The sequence below is a fragment of the Anomalospiza imberbis genome, chromosome 2 (assembly GCF_031753505.1).
Source record: "Anomalospiza imberbis isolate Cuckoo-Finch-1a 21T00152 chromosome 2, ASM3175350v1, whole genome shotgun sequence".
Classification (NCBI taxonomy): Eukaryota; Metazoa; Chordata; class Aves; order Passeriformes; family Viduidae; genus Anomalospiza; species Anomalospiza imberbis.
In genome coordinates this window covers 58,835,381-58,854,868 of record NC_089682.1, presented here as the reverse complement: position 1 = coordinate 58,854,868, position 19,488 = coordinate 58,835,381, and the positions used below count along the sequence as shown (strand labels likewise).

Genomic DNA, 19,488 nt, shown 5'->3' with positions numbered 1-19,488 from the left:
TGTCACATCACTGAAAGTTGGGTATGGAGTGCTTGAAGTGAGCAAGTCCCTTCTGCCAACATTTTTAAAAATCCTGTATATCATGGTTATTATACACTACATGCAAGTATGCATTGCTGCAAGCAAGGGGTTTGTTTTCATTGTTTATTACTATGTTTTTATTGTTCATAATTGTCTTGCTAATTCATTATGCTAATTGTTTTTGTATAACTGGAATGATTATGTAAAATGTTCCAACATGCATGAAATTTCAATGTTATAAAAATCTCACATAAAAAGCAAAACCCAGATGTTAATTCAAAACTGAATATAGATTTCAGGTATTTGTATTGTTTTTACTCCCTGAGCATATGGCCAAAACTTATTTTAATATACTTTGTTTCTCATACAAATTTTAGAAACTGAAAAGCAACTATGATTAATAAAAACAATTTTGAGTAAAATTACGATGCCTGCTGAATCTCTTCTTGGGCATGTAGGCAATGACAAATCAATTTCTAGTATGCTTTGTGACAGCTGAAAGTAGCTGTGCAACCCTTAAGCTGAAGCAGTTTAATTAAACCTTGGCATTTTAACAGAATAAAAGAAAATTAGCTATCCTATTTCATTTCCCTATAGTGTAAACAGAGTGTATGACAGGCATCTGTGTGATATATAATTAATCCCACCAGTCAAAAAATTCTTTCAAGGATAGTTATGAAGACTTCAGCTCATGTATACAATAAAGTTTATATCCCAAAGTTGCTCATTATGTATTCCTCAAATTACTTAATGAGATGATTCATTGTTGTACACACTCTGAAAGAGAAAATTATGGTTATACATAAAAGTAGATGCATTATACATTCATATTTGTAACTCCAAAGAAAGGTAACTAGAAGAAACTGCACCTAACAAAACTAGAGAAAAAGGTCTGCAAAGTACATTTCCTGTGCCACAAAAAATGTGTGTGAGGAAGAAGTACTTTTCATTCCATTTTAATAAAATATATAACAAAATATTTATCCATTGGTTTGAAATAAGCATCAATGAAGTATGAAAAAAATAGCATCTTTACTAATAACATTGAATGACATCAAAGTATATTATTTAACAGCAATTTATGTTTAAATTGATTTTAATAAGCATGCAATTCATAATCAAGCCAATTTTCAATTAGGTGATAATTGAACAGTGACAGCAGGGTGACATGCCGCTGCACAGTGGAGCAGAAGCAGCAGAAAGGGTAAAAAAGTTTCCACCTATATCCTGAAGGGAAGAAAGAAATAAGCACATAACCAATTCTCAGCTAGCCAGGAAAGGTTTACTACAATTTCAGATCCTGTAGGGTGTTTTCACTGCCATCCAGCTGCTGCCCCAGAAGGACAGTTGTCTCCTACAAATCCCATCTCACACCATTTTGATCCCATGGCTGCCTTGGATATGCTAGAGCACACCATGCCCACTTGGTTGTGTAAGCAGGTGAGTCAAGGCCCATGTCCCCCCTGACAATAATGGGAGTGTAAACCTTTATTTTATAGTTAGATATAGATGGGCAGTTGCGGGAAGGTTCCTAAATCTCAAACTGAATCCTATCCTTAGAGCAGGAGCCAAAAACACGCAAAGGGGATAAGCATGTATTCACATACAAGTGTCTAATGTTGTTTGAGTTGTCTTACATTGTCCAAGAAACCCGTATGGGACAAAGGACAAGGAGGGAAGGTGCACACTACAGGGTGTCAAGTAGAATACTCCTAGGGCATATCAAAGAGCACTGGACCCTGCAGATGGCCAACTGACATGAGTTTTATAACATTTACATGGCTGTAAAACAACACTGTGGCTCAGTGGTGCACCTAATCTTACAGGGCTCCTGATTTGAGGTAAAGCCCTCTATTCACAAGCAGTCCTGCACCTGCACATACTCAGAAGAATTTGGCTTCCACAGCTCAGTGCCACGATCCCACCTGACCTGGAGTGTGACAGATCAAACAGCCCAAAGGACCCAACATGCAAGCTCTGCACAGAGAACTAAAAGTGCTATTAGACACACAGAAGAAGTGGTGGCTCTGTTTCTCCCAGTAGCCTGTAGAAATAGAAGGACTTCTGCTTCCCTCATCACTTAGGAACATATCCACTAATGTGTTTATGCAAGTCAAGTTGAATTCACCAGAACACACCATAAAGATACCACATGCTCTTCTTGGAGGTGAACTGTGGGGGTAGGAGAGGAAACAGGAACAGATTGGAACACAGAAAATTCTGAGCAGATATTAAGGGGATAAAATTACCTTGAGAGTTATCCAAATTTTGAACAGAGAGATTGTCCACAGACTCCAAGATGTTTAAGGCTCAGGCCCAGACCAACCTGACCTAATTTAGACCTGCTTTGAGCAAGGAATTAATGAAGATGACATTCAGAACTCCTGTTAGAACAGAACTATTCTATGAAGTAATAATTAATTAATTTAATTACTTCATTACAAATAATGAATGAAGTAATTATTCTGTGAAGGTAATTTTAAGAATATGGCTTCAGATATATACATACTTCATCGGCACTAGAATGCATCAGATTTCAGTTAATCTTCATAGCTAAAGGAGACTACTTCTTGGTGTGGAATACAGGAACTTGCTTTAGGTTCCAAAAGGCACACACAGTGTGCCTTTCAAAGATAGGATTCTTATAATGAAATCCAAAATAACACAGAGGTTAAGCAGAGAGCTAAGAAATACTGCCCACAGAAGGATATCTAGCCTATCATTCCTTCACTCTTAAGAACTTCTGAAGAATTAAACCACCATGCTCACAAACTCAGCAGTGGGAATACTGATCCTAGAAATAAGAGGTTGTTCAGGAACTATATTTATGCCTATAATAACACTGAGGACTGAAAAATTAAACCAGAATTGGGAGTAGTGGGAGTTTATAGGAGATTTTAAAACACTTTTCCTACATTATGTCTGTATAAGCAACTTTCACCTCTATTACATTTATCCTAAATGAATTTATATTTTGCAAAGAAAATTTATATGCTGCACTAGTTACACAGAACCTTTTTCAAAGCCATAACTGTATTTTGTTTGAGAAAAGAATTTATGTTTAATGCTTAAATAAAGCCTAAGATAATTTTTCTTTTATTAACTGAGAAAATACGCTAAAGAATTCTAAGATTTCATAGTGCCTTTCTTCATGGCTATTTCATCTCAATTACTGTTCCTGAAAATTCTCCTATTTTCATGGAACTGGGCTTCAATTTTGCAAAGGTAGCCACAACTCTAAAGTAGCTATTTTATTCTGGTTGCCGTTTGCTATAATGCCCTCCTTTTCAGTGGGCAATTATCTTTGCCTCTTCATCATGTTTCAGAATGGCAGAAATGCAGGGCTAAGGGCTCTCAGAAAATCCTGGATTCCTTTAGAAGTCATACGTGATCTGCCACACTGGAATCTAACTTCAAAATCTTTCTGAACTTCTGTAAGAACATAGATTAGAAATTCTTCTATAAGCAGATAGGGGACAATTTTGGGTGCGCTCTGTCACTAACATCTCATAGAAGAATAGAATTTCAAATATCATTATAGCCTCAAGACTGAAGGATGAAAGTTGCTTTAAATAGGAACAAGCAATTCTGAAAGATTCTAAATTGTTTGGGTATTTCATAACAGTCCAAATATTTCTTTTTTGAGTTGGGACAGAAGCCGTGGCACAGTAAACAGGGAACATTACTATCCCACGTGTGAGACTGTGGGATAAGACCTGAGCACTGATTCTCATGGACTATTCTAAATGGTTTTATCTATAGGTACTATTAAAGGACTTCCCTATGCATTACTGTACACAAATAATGGTCCACACTGTAAATATTTAGCCACATATATAACTGAATATACCCAGTACAGCAGCTAAAGTGAGTAGTATACATTCCTAACAGCCTACAAATAGGATAGAATTCACGACCTGTTCATGATAGTACTATTATGTATTAATCTGTCTCTATACGGATGGTTGTAATTAGCAATATTTTCTTTCTTTAGTGTTATTTACTTTCCTTGTGCTCCTTATTTGGACATGTGTTATCCATATTCTTAAAAGCAAAAAGTGAAACAAATATACACATACTAATAAAAACTAAACTTAAAATTTTATGATAGATATAAGATGTGAAGGCTGAGGTAATTCTAGCACAACTACTGCACAGTAAAAGAATGATGTAAAATAACATTTCACTGTAGTACCACAACTGAAGCACCAGATTTATTACTACAATTACTTGGTATGCTTAAAAGACATACAGTGAGCATGAATTCATCTAGATGAGACAAGAACTAGTGGCTCAACAAAAGTATTCCTCTTCAGGGCTGTATGACATTCTTGCTAAAGTCTGATAAACAGCACAAAAGAAATTTCAAAAGTACTGATTACTATTACAAAGCCTCCAAGGAGTTCACATTTCCATACATAGTGTCATGAAAGGACATTATTCAGCTGACAGTAAAGATTTGAAAATAAAATTGTTATGCCGCATGCATGTTGATAGCAATTTGGCAAGAGATATAGTATAATTTAGATAGAAGTAAAACCAGAACCAAAGCAAAGCAGAAATCCTGTAAACAATATTCCAAACCCTTATTTTCAGGAGGATATTAAAGGGCTTGTTTATAACCACTGCTAGAATTCCTACAACAGAGATCCATCTTCTTTGTATGACTACAGAAAGAGATTCCAATAGTTTCAGGAAATAATCCTATTTTTTTAAAAAAAGAAAAAGACAAGTCTTAGTTGTCATATTTTCCCAGTTAAAATATAATAGACTATTTTACCATACATCATTGTGAGACAATTATGCTTATGAAACAAAGCTTCATGCTTATGAACCACCTTTACCATGACACTACCAAAACACTTATCCAAGTACATTGTATCGCTGACTGATTTGGTTTAAGCAGGTAGAATTAAAAAATAAATTTTAAAAAAAATTTTAGGATAATGCATGGCCCACAAGACATTTAGTGACAAAATAATTCCTAATAAAAGGTTATTTTTAATGAGTAATACCTTATTTAGAACTGCAATATGGCATTTAAAATCAAATTAGTTTATCCCTTTCTCCACAGACAGAGGCAAAAAAAGAGATAAACTAGCAACTGAGAAGAAAATAATTCAATACAAATTGGTACAGAACTGGTAGAAATGAGAACTGTATTCATTCTGCTAAGAGCGCATCTAAAGGGTACAAAAAGGCAAGCAAAATGCGTAGTCTGAATTAATTACAGTAAAATTGCATTGAGGCAAAAAATCTTTTTAAGTGTACATTCAAATATAAGAGGAAAAAATCTTAACAGGGGTGAAGGGGAATAAAGGAGGCACAGAAGGCATGCAAAAAACTGCCTGGCAGGAATGACGAAGGAGATGATCCTGACTGTGTTTCTTCTTGGTTGGATGTAGCAGGTTCACATTGAAAGGAGCCTTGGACTGAACCGACACCTACACTCTGGGGCCCCTCAATGGAGAAGGTGCCAGAAAAGGCTTCAGATACAAGTTTACAAATGAATCCTGATATTATTGCCTAAGTGGCTGTAGAATTATTAGGAGTAACCAGAAATCTTCAAAACCAGTCTTCAGAATGCTCAGGATGTTTTTTGTTGGCTATATAAAGAGCACAAAGAACTCTGAGACACAATCATGGATTCCAGATGCAGTATAAGGAATAAAATGGGCAACAGAAAAGCTGAAGAGGAACATGAATTAATTTCTCAGGAGCTCAGGGTTATAAGAAGCACAGTGTACTTCACAACTGAAGGTAGCCCATGGGCTCCAGTCCTCTGGAGCTTATACCTAGGCTGGGCTCTTTTCATGGACACTGAGTCTGAATGTGAAGAAATGCCTTGTCATTCTATCCTTGGATTTTGAGGGAAGCTGTTACCAATACCTGACCATGGAATCCAGATAAAGCCCTGGACTTCTTGAAGGGGCTAATATGCTGTCAAGGGCTTGCTTTATGTTTTGTATAGGTGCTCACAGAAAAAGCAGGTCATATGATGCATAGCCACAGAAAAGCTGTTGGATCCTTTAGCCCTGAGATAGACCACCTTCCATTCTTCAGACTTGAACTTACACAGCTGGATAGTGTCCAGGGGGATGGCCTCATAAAACAACTTAAGATTTTTTTTTTCTCAGAAGGAAGCTGATTGCTCAGGCATAATCCCTGAAACTATTAAGAACTCTACGGAGGGTTTTTTGCTTTGTTGTTAAGGTTTTTTTTTGTTTGGTCTGTGGTCTTTTTGAGGGGGGAGGGGGCTGTCATTGCTCTTTTCTTAAGTGCTCAAACAACAGTATCAGACTTGTAGCATGAGTCACAGAGATTTCCCAGAGACAACTGGGCTATTTCACAGTCCAGTATACAATTTCTGAAGGGTAGGGCTATGCTGGCAGATTAACATTTACATGGCGTGTGACAGCACAGTGAGAAGTCACGGTGTAACCCAAAGGCTGCGTCTTTGGAGAACAATGACTAAGCTGCTGTGAGCCAGCTGAGTACAGATGGATCCATGCCGTAAGTATGAGCTATTCCCAACTCCGACCTTGAGTTTCTTTATTGGGAAAGCTATTTAGTTTCTGTCACAGCTGAATAGGAATCCAAAAAAAGACATGAGCAACATGGCCAGTGAGGGGTGGATGGGAGGTGGGGACAGGTGAGGGAGGAGAAGGTGAACTCAAGAAGGTGAACTCAGCTGTTTACAGGATGGTATAGATGCCACAAACCTGAACTTATCAACATGTCAGCTCATAACAAACATGTTAGTTCATTACAAACCCAAATATCTTTACATTTATATCTCACTCACTGCTTATTCCACTGTACAAGCAATCCATCTTCAAAAAGAAAAGAGTCACTCAAACTAAATGAGTTTTCTTCAGGGAATTTATAGCTGGTATCCATAACACAATATTTCATTTTCTGTGGAGCAGATTCTTATGCACGTTATGAATACCATTTAATCTAGGTGATCAACATATCCAATTCTAATGCTGTCCCAGTGATTAAAGCATACTGTTAGAATTTTACCCATACTAATAATTTTTAAATGATACTTTGGATTTACAAATCCGTGTACATTATGGATTATGTAAACAAGTATAGAATTTGTTAACAAGCACATACTTTTAAGAAAATGACTGAATTTTCCACTGATTTTGATTAAACTTGCTAGTGTGTCCAGGACAATAATTTGCAGTACATTATCTCAAATTCAGACATATAACAGTTCAAGGAACTAGAAGAGATTTGTTACACAAAATACAAACTGGTAGCAAACAGCACCTCTGAGAGTGGCCTTTCACAAAAGATTTCCTGATTAGCTACAGATCTTCATATTGACCACCAAAAAAAAAAAAAAAAAAAGCAGGGATGAAAAACTGAGGAATAACTTGAAAATGCTGATCTCACCTTGTTTCATACATACAAGATTTTTACCAGTCCTGAGCAGCAGTTCCACAGGTAACTTCCAGAGAGCTCTCAACTCCTATGAACAACCAGCTAAACATTTTTTTTTAACCATTGTTATTTTCTCCAATACTACAACAGTAGCACCTGGAAGTCCAGACTGGCACACCATTTTTATGCAAGAGATGGCTACCAAAGTATCACCTGCAAGATCTCTCGTAACAACTCCCATAAAAATTTCTACATACATAAAATATGTAAAATTAGTTTTAGACATTACTACAGTGGTAGGATTGATGAGCCACAAGAAGAAGGAAGATTCTGCACAATAAAGGGCAGGAAGAAAAATGAACAGAGAAAACCAAAGGGAAAGATATAGATTACATAGTCCTACCCCAAAGCAGGCTAGGATACTTTTTTTTTTTTTAATCCGATCTATACCCTGACTTGCCTGTGCTTACAATATTCTGCTTATTGTAAATCACTCATACAACACAACCTTTGTGCTGGACACAAATTCACTTCAGTTCACTACAGCTGTCTCACAATAGCTAAGATTCAAGGTGTTAAAATAGAGCTGAATAAATCTCTGACTTAAAAATAAATAAATAAATAAATAAATTTTAAAAAAACTACTTCAGAGTGTTGTATGTCAAAAAGTTGGAGGAAGTCAATGAAGGAAGGGGTTATTCCAAAAATAAATTACCCTCTGAATGAAGAGATTAGTTTGATGTTCAACATTTTTTCCTCTACTTTCTGCAGTAAATACTTCAATGATACATTTCAGTGTAAACGCAGTAATTTCTACTCCAGTTTCATGTATCCCAATTTGTATCCCATTGTATCTCAAGTCATTTTCCACATGAGAGGCAGTAGACATTCCAGACACTAAAGGCAATGAATCTGGATGCCCATACATTCTTCACGCTGGGTTGGCTAAAAGCTAAAGTTCAATTCGGTTCTCCAAGGACTAGAATGATATCAAGTCTGTAGGGAATACTGCTTTTATTGCTAGTCCTGGCTGGTCAGGGTCCACTTTGCTACACTGGTTGTAAAGGCGTGTTTAGTTTGGAGAGCTTGAATCCAACTCTCCACTTCCCATGTGGGATGGCACGATTTGCCAGAAAATGGTAATGTATACTGCACAATTCTTACAGAAGAAGTTTCTGGACAGGGTGATTTCTATCGCAAATAGAAGCAATACTCGTACCCCTTTCAACCAAGAACTTTGTGCATTCTGTTCAGATACACTAGCTGTTTCAGGCTGGGAATTGTTCTTTTGATTTCAGAGTTCCTTCTTACCCAGCAATTCCTGCAGTGCTTATTTCCTACTTTTCCAATGCTTCCACTTGAGAATATTTCCCCTAATTAAAATCCCTTCAAAGTTAAAATCACTTCCTTAGTGACTCATTCTTCTAACCTCTAGGATAAGGTCGCTAAACGTCTTCTCTGTACCCATCATCTAAGTTTCACACACATTTCCTGCCAAGCCCAGTAAAATTTTAGCTTCCTCGGAATCCTTATCTCCTTAGTCTCTTCGCCTTCCCAAAACCTGCCTTTTACGACTTACAGGACACATTTTCTCCTTTGTTGCCCAACAGTCCTTTCCTACTCTTTCTCCTCTCCAGTTATCCCACTGGTACCCACTCCTCCTTGCCTTTCTGAACATCCTTCCTGCAAAATTTATCAGGAAAAAAATGAATTTATCATTCATCTTCCCAATCCGCACATCACCCTTCTTCTCTGTCTTGGTCAGTTTCCCTCTTTTCCTTCTCGATCCCTTTTTCTGCTCCTGAACTGCGCAAAACTTATTCTCACGATCTCCTCCGGCATTCGCCCCCCAGCTCCTTTTGTGTTCTCCACCACATCTGTCCTGCCCCGGCTCCTACCACACATCCTGAAGCCTCCCTAGCCCGTCCGTCCCACCCTGAGGCCAGCCCAAACTCCATCCCCAGCAGCGAGCGAGGCGCGGCGGTGCCAGCCCTGCCCTGCCCAGCCCAGCCCAGCCCTGCTCAGCCCAGCCCAGCCCTGCTCAGCCCAGCCCAGCCCTGCTCAGCCCAGCCCAGCCCAGCCCTGCTAAGCCCAGCCCAGCCCTGCTCAGCCCAGCCCAGCCCAGCCCAGCCCAGCCCTGCTCAGCCCAGCCCTGCCCAGCCCAGCCCAGCCCAGCCCTGCTCAGCCCAGCCCAGCCCAGCCGCCGACCCTGGAGCCGGGTCGCTCCGATAAAGCGCAGAGCTTTTGGGGTCGGGGCGCCCTCCAGAGGCACCGCCGAGCCCTGTCCTGCCTGACGGAGCCGGGGACACCCGGCAGGGACGCGGTGCAGTGAGGGCCAGGGTAGCCCTGGTGCTTCCTACAGCCGGGGAGCGCAGCCCGTCCGCGGCTGCTCTATGTCCGCTGGGCGGCCGGGGCGGAGAGAGGGAGGGCATAGCTCATCTCCCGCCCCCTGCTCGCCTTCTCCTTCTTCTCCTCCTCCTCCTCCTCCTTCTGGCGCCCGCCCTCTGTTCCTCCTTCCATCCCTGCAGCGCCGGCGAGACCGCGAGAGCGGCGCCCGCCCCTCCAGGGCGAGGGAAGGCGGCGCAGCCCGCGGGCAGGAAGCTGGATGAGGACGCGTGTGCGGGCAAGGCAGCCCCTCGGGCATGAAGGGGACCGCGGGGACGCTGCCCTGCCCTGCCGCCGAGCGGGGACATCAGGTGAGCGACCCACACGCCTGCCCGGCCCGACCGGAGCCGACGCTTCCAGTGCCGGGAGAGGGCAGGCGTCCCCCGGAAAGTTGTCCTGCGCCGCCGGCCGAGGGGCGAAGGGCAGGGCAGGCGGGCGGGAGGCAGCCCGCGCTGTAGGGCGGCACATCGGTGTGTCCGGCAGGACCCGCTTGGTGCTCCGGTACCCCGGCGCGGTGCCCGAGGCTGCGCCTCCCCGCCGGGGCGAGGCGCGCAGCGCTGGGAGCGCGGCCCCGGCGTCCCGCGGCCGCAGCGGCTCGGCACTGGTGCCAGCGGCCGTGCCGCGCCCCGCGGAAAGTTTCCAGCGGGGTGAGGGCAGCGAGAAGCGGCAGAGGATCACCGCGGGACGGGAGCGTGGCGAGGGAGAAGCAGCCTGTCTGTGTTGCCGTGGGCAGAGGGTGCCGCAGCTTCCCCCGGGTGGCAGGAGCGGTGCTGCCAGCAGTTCGCTCAACTTGTTTCCTTGTTTTCACTCTGGTTTGTTGCAGGGGAGTAGCGTCAAGTATCCCTGCAAGTGTAACGTTGACATCTTTGATGGCTATATCTTACTCTTCTGTGAAATTTACGTACCTGCTTGTTTCACTTTTAGTATGTTTAGGGAAAACAAACTGCAAAGTCTTACCAGAAAAAGACACACAGCAGTACGCCTGAGACTTCAGTAGGTTTGTTATGTTGTATGACGTAACAGTAAATGCAACTACTGCTCTTTTTGATACACATTTCATTGGGGCTTTTTAACTGAACATTTGTGGATTAAGCAGAAACTGAGTAAAATGTGTGAATCATCATAACGCTGTTGGAGATCAAATCCCAGTTTAAATGTTTTGCAATTATTTTCTTCCCCCTTTGCTGATACATATAAAGGACAGACTCAAGTAGTTTGCTTAGCTCTTCTGAATTAACTTAAGGAATCAAAAGTGAGCGGAGTTCCACACAGAGGTTGTAGGTACCTTTGCTGCAAAGCAAAAAAAAAAAAAAATTGAACCACTTAAAAAAAAAAAAAATCAAAAAATCTGTACCTTGAGAAGCCTCCTTCCCTCCCAGCCAGAACAAAGATGTGTACATTGTGTACTGCACTGAGAGTGGAAAGATTCAAGCCATTTCAAATGAGACAGTTTCCCCTTACAGAGGATGTTCTGCACTAACTTGCTTGGTTAATCAGAGGTAGTCTACCTTAACTATCAGCTGCAGTTCTGTTTCACTTACAAATTTTCAAATACCGAGGTAATTCCATAATATTTGTTGCAAAATCTAAAAGAAAAATTTAAGTGCAATGAACCTAATTTCATTAGATCAAAGAAGTATGAGTAGCTTTTTGGTTTGGAGGTTTATTTTCTTGGTTTTGAGGTTTTTTTCTTTTGGTTGGTTGGTTTTTAATATAAAAAAATTTGTAACCAGATTTGGGGGAGCATTCTAAAGTAGCCTAGATTTCACAGCATACATCTGTTGCTGCAGGTAATGCCTGATTGTTGAACATTGGATAAGGCACCATACTTAAGGTGATTTTCAGGTTGAGACTTTTCTTAATAGGCACATGGATATATCTCTTCAGAAGGTCTATCACAGTTAATGACCCAATGCAGCTCTAGGACTTCTTTACATGTGCTCAGGTTTTTATTAATGGACTTTTATATTGCATTAAGCTGGGAGAGGGCTGAGGAAATTGAAGAATAGACATGTATAAAACTTGAAATGCTTCCCATTTTCCTGCATTTTGTTCACTGGTTGTGTTTTTTGATTTTTTTCTTTTTCAATGTCAGCTTCAAATACAACAATTCTGGGCTTTCATGCAAGCGGCAGGTTTTATTAAACATATGATACAATTTTCTATTGTAAAATGTTCTGTAGTTCTTACTTCCTTGGAAAGATAAGATAGGACTAGGGAATTATCATTTTTCTTGACAGCATGACAGTTAAAACTTGGTTTGCATAGGAGTGAGCATGTGTAGTGTATTAAAAGAAGATGTCATTCTGAACCGTCTGACAAACTTTTCAACATGTTTCTTTTTTTTTATATGGACGCGAATATGTTGCTTGTAAAATCATTTCTAGGATGTAACTAAGATGTAAGGATGAATTGATGTAGTGATGTTGGGTCAAACTTAGGATTTTTAGTATAGTTTTTATATTTAGAAGCCTATGGATTTAGTGCTCAGTTCTGTAACAAGATATTTGAATTAATTTTATTCATATCAGCATCTTAGTTAAATTCACACAGAAGTACTGGTACTTAAGCTATGCAGACGTAGGATATGAATAGAATATACTGAAGCAAAATGCTTTGTTTGCTAATAAGATATCTGTTCTGATAACATGTCCAAATTGTATATAGGGTTTGCTATCAAAAGCTGAGCTCATGTTAGAAGTCAGAAGCTTAAACGTGGTTGAGTGTCCAACAAATGTTCCTTTATAGAGTGCAAAATCTTAAGCAATGAAAATGGCCAGGTGAAGCAAGGGGGGCATATAAAATGCCATTAAAGTATGGAAGTGTGGGAAGATAGGTAAAGGGGAAAAAAGGAGGAGGAATTCAGGAACTGAGGGTTTGGGGTTTTATTTGCTGTGATTTGTTTGTTTGTTTGTTTTGGGGGGGTTTGTTTGTTTGGTTTTTTAACATGAATATGTGCTCTAAAAACAAAGTTACCTCTTTTGAAGGTAATACAGACCTTGAGGATTTTGGGTAAAGGTGTATATGAAGAAACAGGTGAGGTATTTGCTTTTACCTGAAAAGTGTGGTTGCATATACAGCTTTTTTTCTTATAGTTCTGTTTGCAGACCTTGTACTGCTATATTTAAAGGCATCTCTTGAGCTGTAATAGAAAACTTTTTACTTGGTTGTTAAACACATCTGGTGTGGTTGGAGTAGATAATACCATCGTAAAACTAGTTAACTGTGTTTAGTGTTTTTACAGAAGCAAGAAACGGATAAAAAATGGAATATACTGGCTAAAGAAAATTGCATCTTGGTTCCCAGGCACTGAGAAGTACATACGATAAACCTGTAAAAAGGCAGGATTAGATCTAGGGAAAGGATTCCTTCTGGTCACTACAAACAAGTAATGTTCCTGCAGAATGATCTTTCACTTTGCATGCACATTCTGAGTGTTGATTTCCTCTCAGCTGAAAGACTCCTGATTATTTAATTTTTGCTTTCTTTGTCACCTTTTTTAGACCTCTGGTAGTTAATATTTTCTGCTGAATTCCTCTAATTTCTTCCTTTATTCCATAAGTAGAGAATGTTCTGTACGGGAATTACAGCTGTAGCCTTACCAACAAGTAAACTGCAAAGATTAGCTTCAGTTCAGGGTAGCATGTTATCTTTTATGCAAGAATATGGTATTGCTGATCATTTTTACCCATGGTAATTCTAACCACCAAAATACCAGAGCAGCTACACACTGTGTGTCCTCATCCAGTATTTTCTCACTTGATTATTTTTAGTTAACTTTTTACATTCTTTAATTGCATCTTAATTTTCTCCTAGCTCATGTTTTCAGTTTAACATAATTTTTCTGAGTTTTAGTCCTGTATACCAAGATTTGTAGTCCTGGCTTCTGGATCTCCTCGGCCTAACATCATGCTTAGATATAAAAACTATACTCCATCACTTCTCTTATTAATAAAGTGATTAATATCTATCAGAAAAGACTAGGGAAACCTTGTCTTAATATGGTACTGTAACCTATTTTCCTAATTAACCAATATAATGAATTTCAGTCCATAGGTATTATAAGAGTGTATAAATATGGGTATTATAGTCTTTTAGAAACTATTATGAAGTCCAAAACAGGAGTAGTATGTATTTGTTTAAGAAAGGTTTTGTTGCAAATCATCACAGCTTTAAAGGAAAGAAAGTGTCTTTTAATTTAGAAATTCTTTTTAATACAGTAGTTTTACTGAGCAACCAAACGCCTTTTCCTGAATGTCAGGTCAAAATACTTCTGGGCAGTGTCCCTTGCAATCGTATAATGTATATTATTTGTAATTAAAATGCTGTACACAAACCTCATAAAAATTAACAAGGTAATACAAGTGCTAGTTTTACTTTTTAGTTTTTGACAATTATTTACAGTAAGTAACTTTAGTCACCAAAAATAGGGTAATAATATGTCAAATTATTGAGCTGTTTGATTAACTAGTATGCTTTAAATAATTTCTAAGGGACGTTCAAATTTCACATTTGTACATATTTTTGAAAACATTAGAGGAAAACTAAAATAGTGTCACAAAAACTGAATTTCTTTTAGAGGTGAATGGCATTGAAAACCTTAATAGTCTTTTATGAAATTGCAGAATAATATGAAATTTGTTGTTATATTTGCCTGTTTTCTACAAATATGTAGACTCTGAGGTTTAACAGAGTGATCCTGAACATCTAATTTTTTTTTCCACTTCACTGAATTGACTCACTGTGATGTTCCAAATTAATATATTTGTAAATACTGCTGTCAAGTCACATTACGTATATCAACCTCTGAAAGTGAAGAATTGCTTTTGGAAACTTCAACATATGTGAATCACAAAAAAGTACTTAAATAAATTCCTTGCTTGTGGTTGTACATTAAGCATTGTATACTTCTGAGAATGTATTTATTATAAATAATTCTGAAAACTTCATAATATCATGTCTGTATAAACCCGGAGAGATAACTTCTATTTGTTTTCTAAGAGTAGCACTCTGGAATTTGGATTTTGTATATTGAACACCCTTGCTGTTATCAAAGACATTGTAAAAACATGTTTTGCTATGTTGCAGAAAAGTAGATTGCTTTTCAAATTGGAATTTTGAGGAAAAAATTCCAAGATTCAAGAAATTGCACAATGTACACCAAAACCCCTGTTCATTAATCTAAACATGACATAGTAACATATATAAGTTGGTTCTAAACCAGCCATTTATTTGATTTCAGAAACAAGGAATTTTTGTCCGTAACTATCTGTCAGTTTCCCTAAATTATTTATTTGCTAATGAGGAATTGTAAACTAATATGCAGCATTATTTGAGAAAAATACTGTATGTAAAAAAATCATGCCATGATGCTGGTTCCCTGACTTGATTTTCTTGGACACAGCACTTTCTCAGGCTGTGAAGATTTTTACTCAGAGATTTGAATATTTGAATTTGAGATTTGAATATAGAGCAATATTTTTTTATTTAAAGGTGCATATGCACATAAAGAAAAAGGACTGTCTTTTCCTGGTGCTGACTTTAAAACTTGGAAGCACTTAAACAACCAAGGAAAGAGAAACAAAATGGAAAGAGCTGTCTGATAAAATAAATTTCACTGGAATCTCTCAATCCTTTCTCAAAACAAAACTTCTGTAGATAATTTGAGAAAAAAAAATTGTAACCAGTCTTAAAAAGGCTGCAATAACAACAATTGTGGAAGTCCAGAGACATTCTGCCTCCTCCTCCTTGTTATCAAAACTAACACTAGGTTCTGAAGCCTTCTATAATTTAGGAAGAAAGTTCAAATATTAGTAAACCATTTACTGTGTCTTGGCAATGGTCAGAGTTACTTTTATGTCTGAAGTGCAAGGTCATATTACTTCTTTCAGGACATTTCATTGTTGGATGATCTGTGTCTTTCATGGATCTAGAAGGAAGTCAAGAGGTCTTCTCAGGATCTTTTAAGGAATGTGATGAGCTTTCTAAACCTTTCGGCAGTGGGATCATCTTCTCTTAGTTCACTTGCTGGCTAATGCAAGATCCTCCCAGAAGTCATAGAGTTGTAGAATGGCTTGGGTTGGAAGGGACCTTAAAGATCGTCCAGTTCCAAACCCCCTACCATGTGCAGGAACACCTCTTACTACACCAGGTTATACCAAGTCCCATCCAAGTGGGCACCTAGAATGTCCCAAAAGAGTTGGGGATCATACAGAAGTCTCCATATTATTGGAGGTAATCATACTCATAGTTAGGGATTGTGATCTGTGTAGACGAATGCACAGGAATATACTCAGGAATCTGAGTTCCAGCAACTAATGTGGAAATGGCTGTGACCGTGTTGCCACTTTCTTTACTTATTTTTACTGAAATAGTTTTAGCGAGTGGCGCCAGGACAGAGCCTTTGGAGAGGCTTCTGTTCTCATCTAATTAAATAATCTTGTCAGTTATGGTGTTTTAAATCCAGAATGTTTAATACTTTCTTCTTGTTTGGTCTGTGTAGAGAAAGTTACAGTATTAAATTCAGATGGCCTGAATCACTTGTTAAACCTTTGAACTTAAGCCATGTTAGGTTGTGATACTACTTGGTTTAAATACCACTTTAAAAGGAAAAAAAGAAGTTGTTGTGCTTTGGGGAATAAGTACACTCGCTTATCATGGCTTTTCAGGGGTGGAATTTCCATGAAATTTCATTTAAGTTTTGCAACAATTGACCCAAGGTATCACTGAGGATTTCCTCTGTTCCAAAATATTATTTCAGGTTAAGCATTGCAGACGTGCTGCAGTTCTTGATGCACCTGAACATAGCTTTGAAAGCTACAGCAATATTACAGTGTTGCACAGGTCTTTATTGATTCTATTGCAAGGGAATACATTAAGAAATTGCAAATGCAACTAAAAATTCTGCATTTTAAGGAGTACAGTTGGTTTCATGTTACATTTGAGCATTGCATATTTAGGATACACTAGACTTGAGGAGACTGAAACTTTGAATTCTAACTCTCAGTTGAAAGGCAAAGACAACTTTACTTAGATCAGCAGAGAAAATTTGTGCCTGTCCTTCAACCAAATTAACAGGGCTTCAAGAAAACTATATGCATTTATGGGAAAAGGTATTTTTTATCTTCTTTAATAATACCCTTTTGTTAGCATATGCTGTGTCCTTACCAGCACATTTGACTGACAGCTTAGAGCAATATCACAGTCTCATCAGGCCTGCCTTTTTAGGGGAACTCATTATGCTACTTCTGAAGTGTGTGCAGTAACCCATCAACATGTGTTATTGGGTTCTTAATACTATATAATTAGGATATATGTATGATTCTGCTCTTTGTCCAGCTTGTATCTTGCCTTCCTAATCCCTATTGAGAGATTTGCCAAGAATAGGAATTGCTTGTATTTTTTTTAAACACTAGCGTTTGAGCAATAAAGAAAGTAAGGAAGATTGTAAGGAAATTTTCACTGTCATTGCTTTCTTATTCCCATAAGTGAAGGTTAATCTTAAATCTGAGACAAATGAAATATCAGTGCTAAAAGGAAGCATCCCTCCCTTTTTAAGCATGGTCCTGTGTATTTCTTTTATCTACTAGTTAAACCTAATATTTGCCAAACTGTTCTGAGTTCTGGCAGTGTTTTGTGGTAATCTCTCTAAAACACATCTTAATATTTTTTCTTGGGATTTTTACTGTCATACAATGTCTCATACACTACACATACTGAATTTCTTTGAATATTTTGAAATTATGTGTTAATTATGGCAATTTTTGTCAGGAGCTGTATTCAGATTTTTTGTTGTTTTTGTTTTGGGTTTTAGGGTTTTTTTTTTTGTTTTAAATGGGAGATTAACTTGCAGCCAGTTGAATCAGTAACCAAACTAAGCATCCATTGTTATTGTTTGCTCAGCCGAGTCCAAAAATGTGCTAATAACAAATACATTCCAACAAAAAATGCAAGTGTGTCTAAGCATGCCAGTGAATTCTAGTCTCAGGTTGCTTGTATAGTTGGCACCTATGTCTGCACATATGTCTTTGAGCATGCCAGACCTTTATCTGTGATAAATGCGAAATTGATTGAAGACATTACACTGGCAGATAATAAATTTTGGACATTCATGCTGATTCATGTATTTTCTTTAGTCCTATCATCAAGCTGGTGAGCAAGTGCAGAAAATTTTGCCATTTTTCCAGCAGATACTTGCTGCATCCACTCTTGGCTGACAGGCTTACCTCAAGGTCCATGCCTATCCAGAAATCAGCCCCTCAATGCAAATATCCAAGAGTTGAGGCCATCTGTAAAATCTGCTTCTCATCTATGTATCATTAGGGTTTATTGATTGTACTGTCATTTTCAGGTATAATCTCTGATCAGGGTCAGTCTCTTTCTCATGACTATTGCAGCTGTCAGCCCACTGTGTAAATGATGAGCATGGACTCAAGGAGTCTTTTTGCAGAGTGTGCAGAAAATCATAATTAACAGCAGAAGTGACTAGAAAATATTTTTTACGGCTGCATGTAAAATCCTGTTTTTATTTTAATTGCAGCTCCATAAGGTTCTGGAAAACTTTGTTGAGCTATGGGAATACACTTTTGGTTGAGTTCACTACACACTAACCTTACTGCTATGTCTACAATTCACTTATTTTTCCAGGCAATTTTTTCTCATTCATGTGGCAAAATATTCTTAAGAAGTTAGTATAGATTTACTAGTTAGCACAAGATTATTTCTTGGCACTTGAATTTATCTTGGCAGGTTGAATTACTATGTGATTTTTCCATCTCTTACTAATGAGTTATGTCAGTATTCTGCAAATACAATGCCTTCATGAAAGTAGTAAGTTAACTAAAACCATCAACAATCATACTTTTTCTACTTTATTAGGAATTGTGAAAAAAGAAGAAAATGCATAGCTGACAATAAGTAGCTTGACTAAAGTTGGTTGCAGTAACAAACTGTCTCTGCAATTAGCCGCAACAGACATCACCTAGAAGTAGCCCAATGCTGATACAAATCTCCTGATAGCTGAGACTTTGGAAGTCTGGAAAATGAATTCCTTCTTTCTGTTCATCCTTTTGAATAGCTTATTATTGCAGACATTATTCTAAAGGAGATGCTGGTATGTATTTTCTTCTTGTTAGTTTTAGATGTAAACTCATTTGGTATCAAGTACATGAATTACACTTTTTCACAATCTAGGTCTTTGATAGGGGGGAAAAATATCATTAAATAAAATTGTCATGCTCCAGGCCTTTGTCACAAGAAACCAATTGCTCCTGCATGAGGAACAGGGACAACTGGTGATATCATCAATTGTCACAATAGACTGTGGAAACGGTGATTTGAATGGAAAGAAAATATTATTGCTTTTTCCCCCCCTATAAAACAGCCTTACACTAGATCATTATTCTTTAGGATCAGCTGACAGGAACTAATGAGAATCTTTAACTGAAACTATATATCAATGAAAGCATGAAAACAAATATAAAGATTTCTGAAAGGTACTCAAAGCAATTTCATTTATCTACTTATAATGGGTATTAAAATCATAACAATTTTCTGGTAAAAGTTCTAGGAAATGGTATACTCTTACCAGTATGTGAAGTAAGTCTCCTGCAGCAGGGAAGGAAGTCTTTATATCACAGAAGAGAATCATAAAATTGTTTGAGTTGGAAGGGATCTTAAAGATCATCC

The 19,488-nt window shown here is 38.4% G+C and overlaps 1 protein-coding gene across 6 annotated transcripts in view; it reads left to right on the top strand.

Moving 5' to 3' along the window:
* Nucleotides 1–9,893: 9,893 nt before the first annotated feature.
* The window catches only part of SGCG (sarcoglycan gamma), a 104,572-nt gene continuing 94,977 nt past the window's right edge, over nucleotides 9,894–19,488 (top strand). For 3 of the 6 annotated variants that reach the window (XM_068181290.1, XM_068181288.1, XM_068181287.1), the window contains exon 1: nucleotides 9,894–10,112. The gene's annotated coding sequence lies outside the window, so the exon portion shown is untranslated. The remainder of the gene's footprint in view (nucleotides 10,113–19,488) is intronic. The other 3 variants (XM_068181286.1, XM_068181284.1, XM_068181291.1) reach the window with 2 other exon arrangements.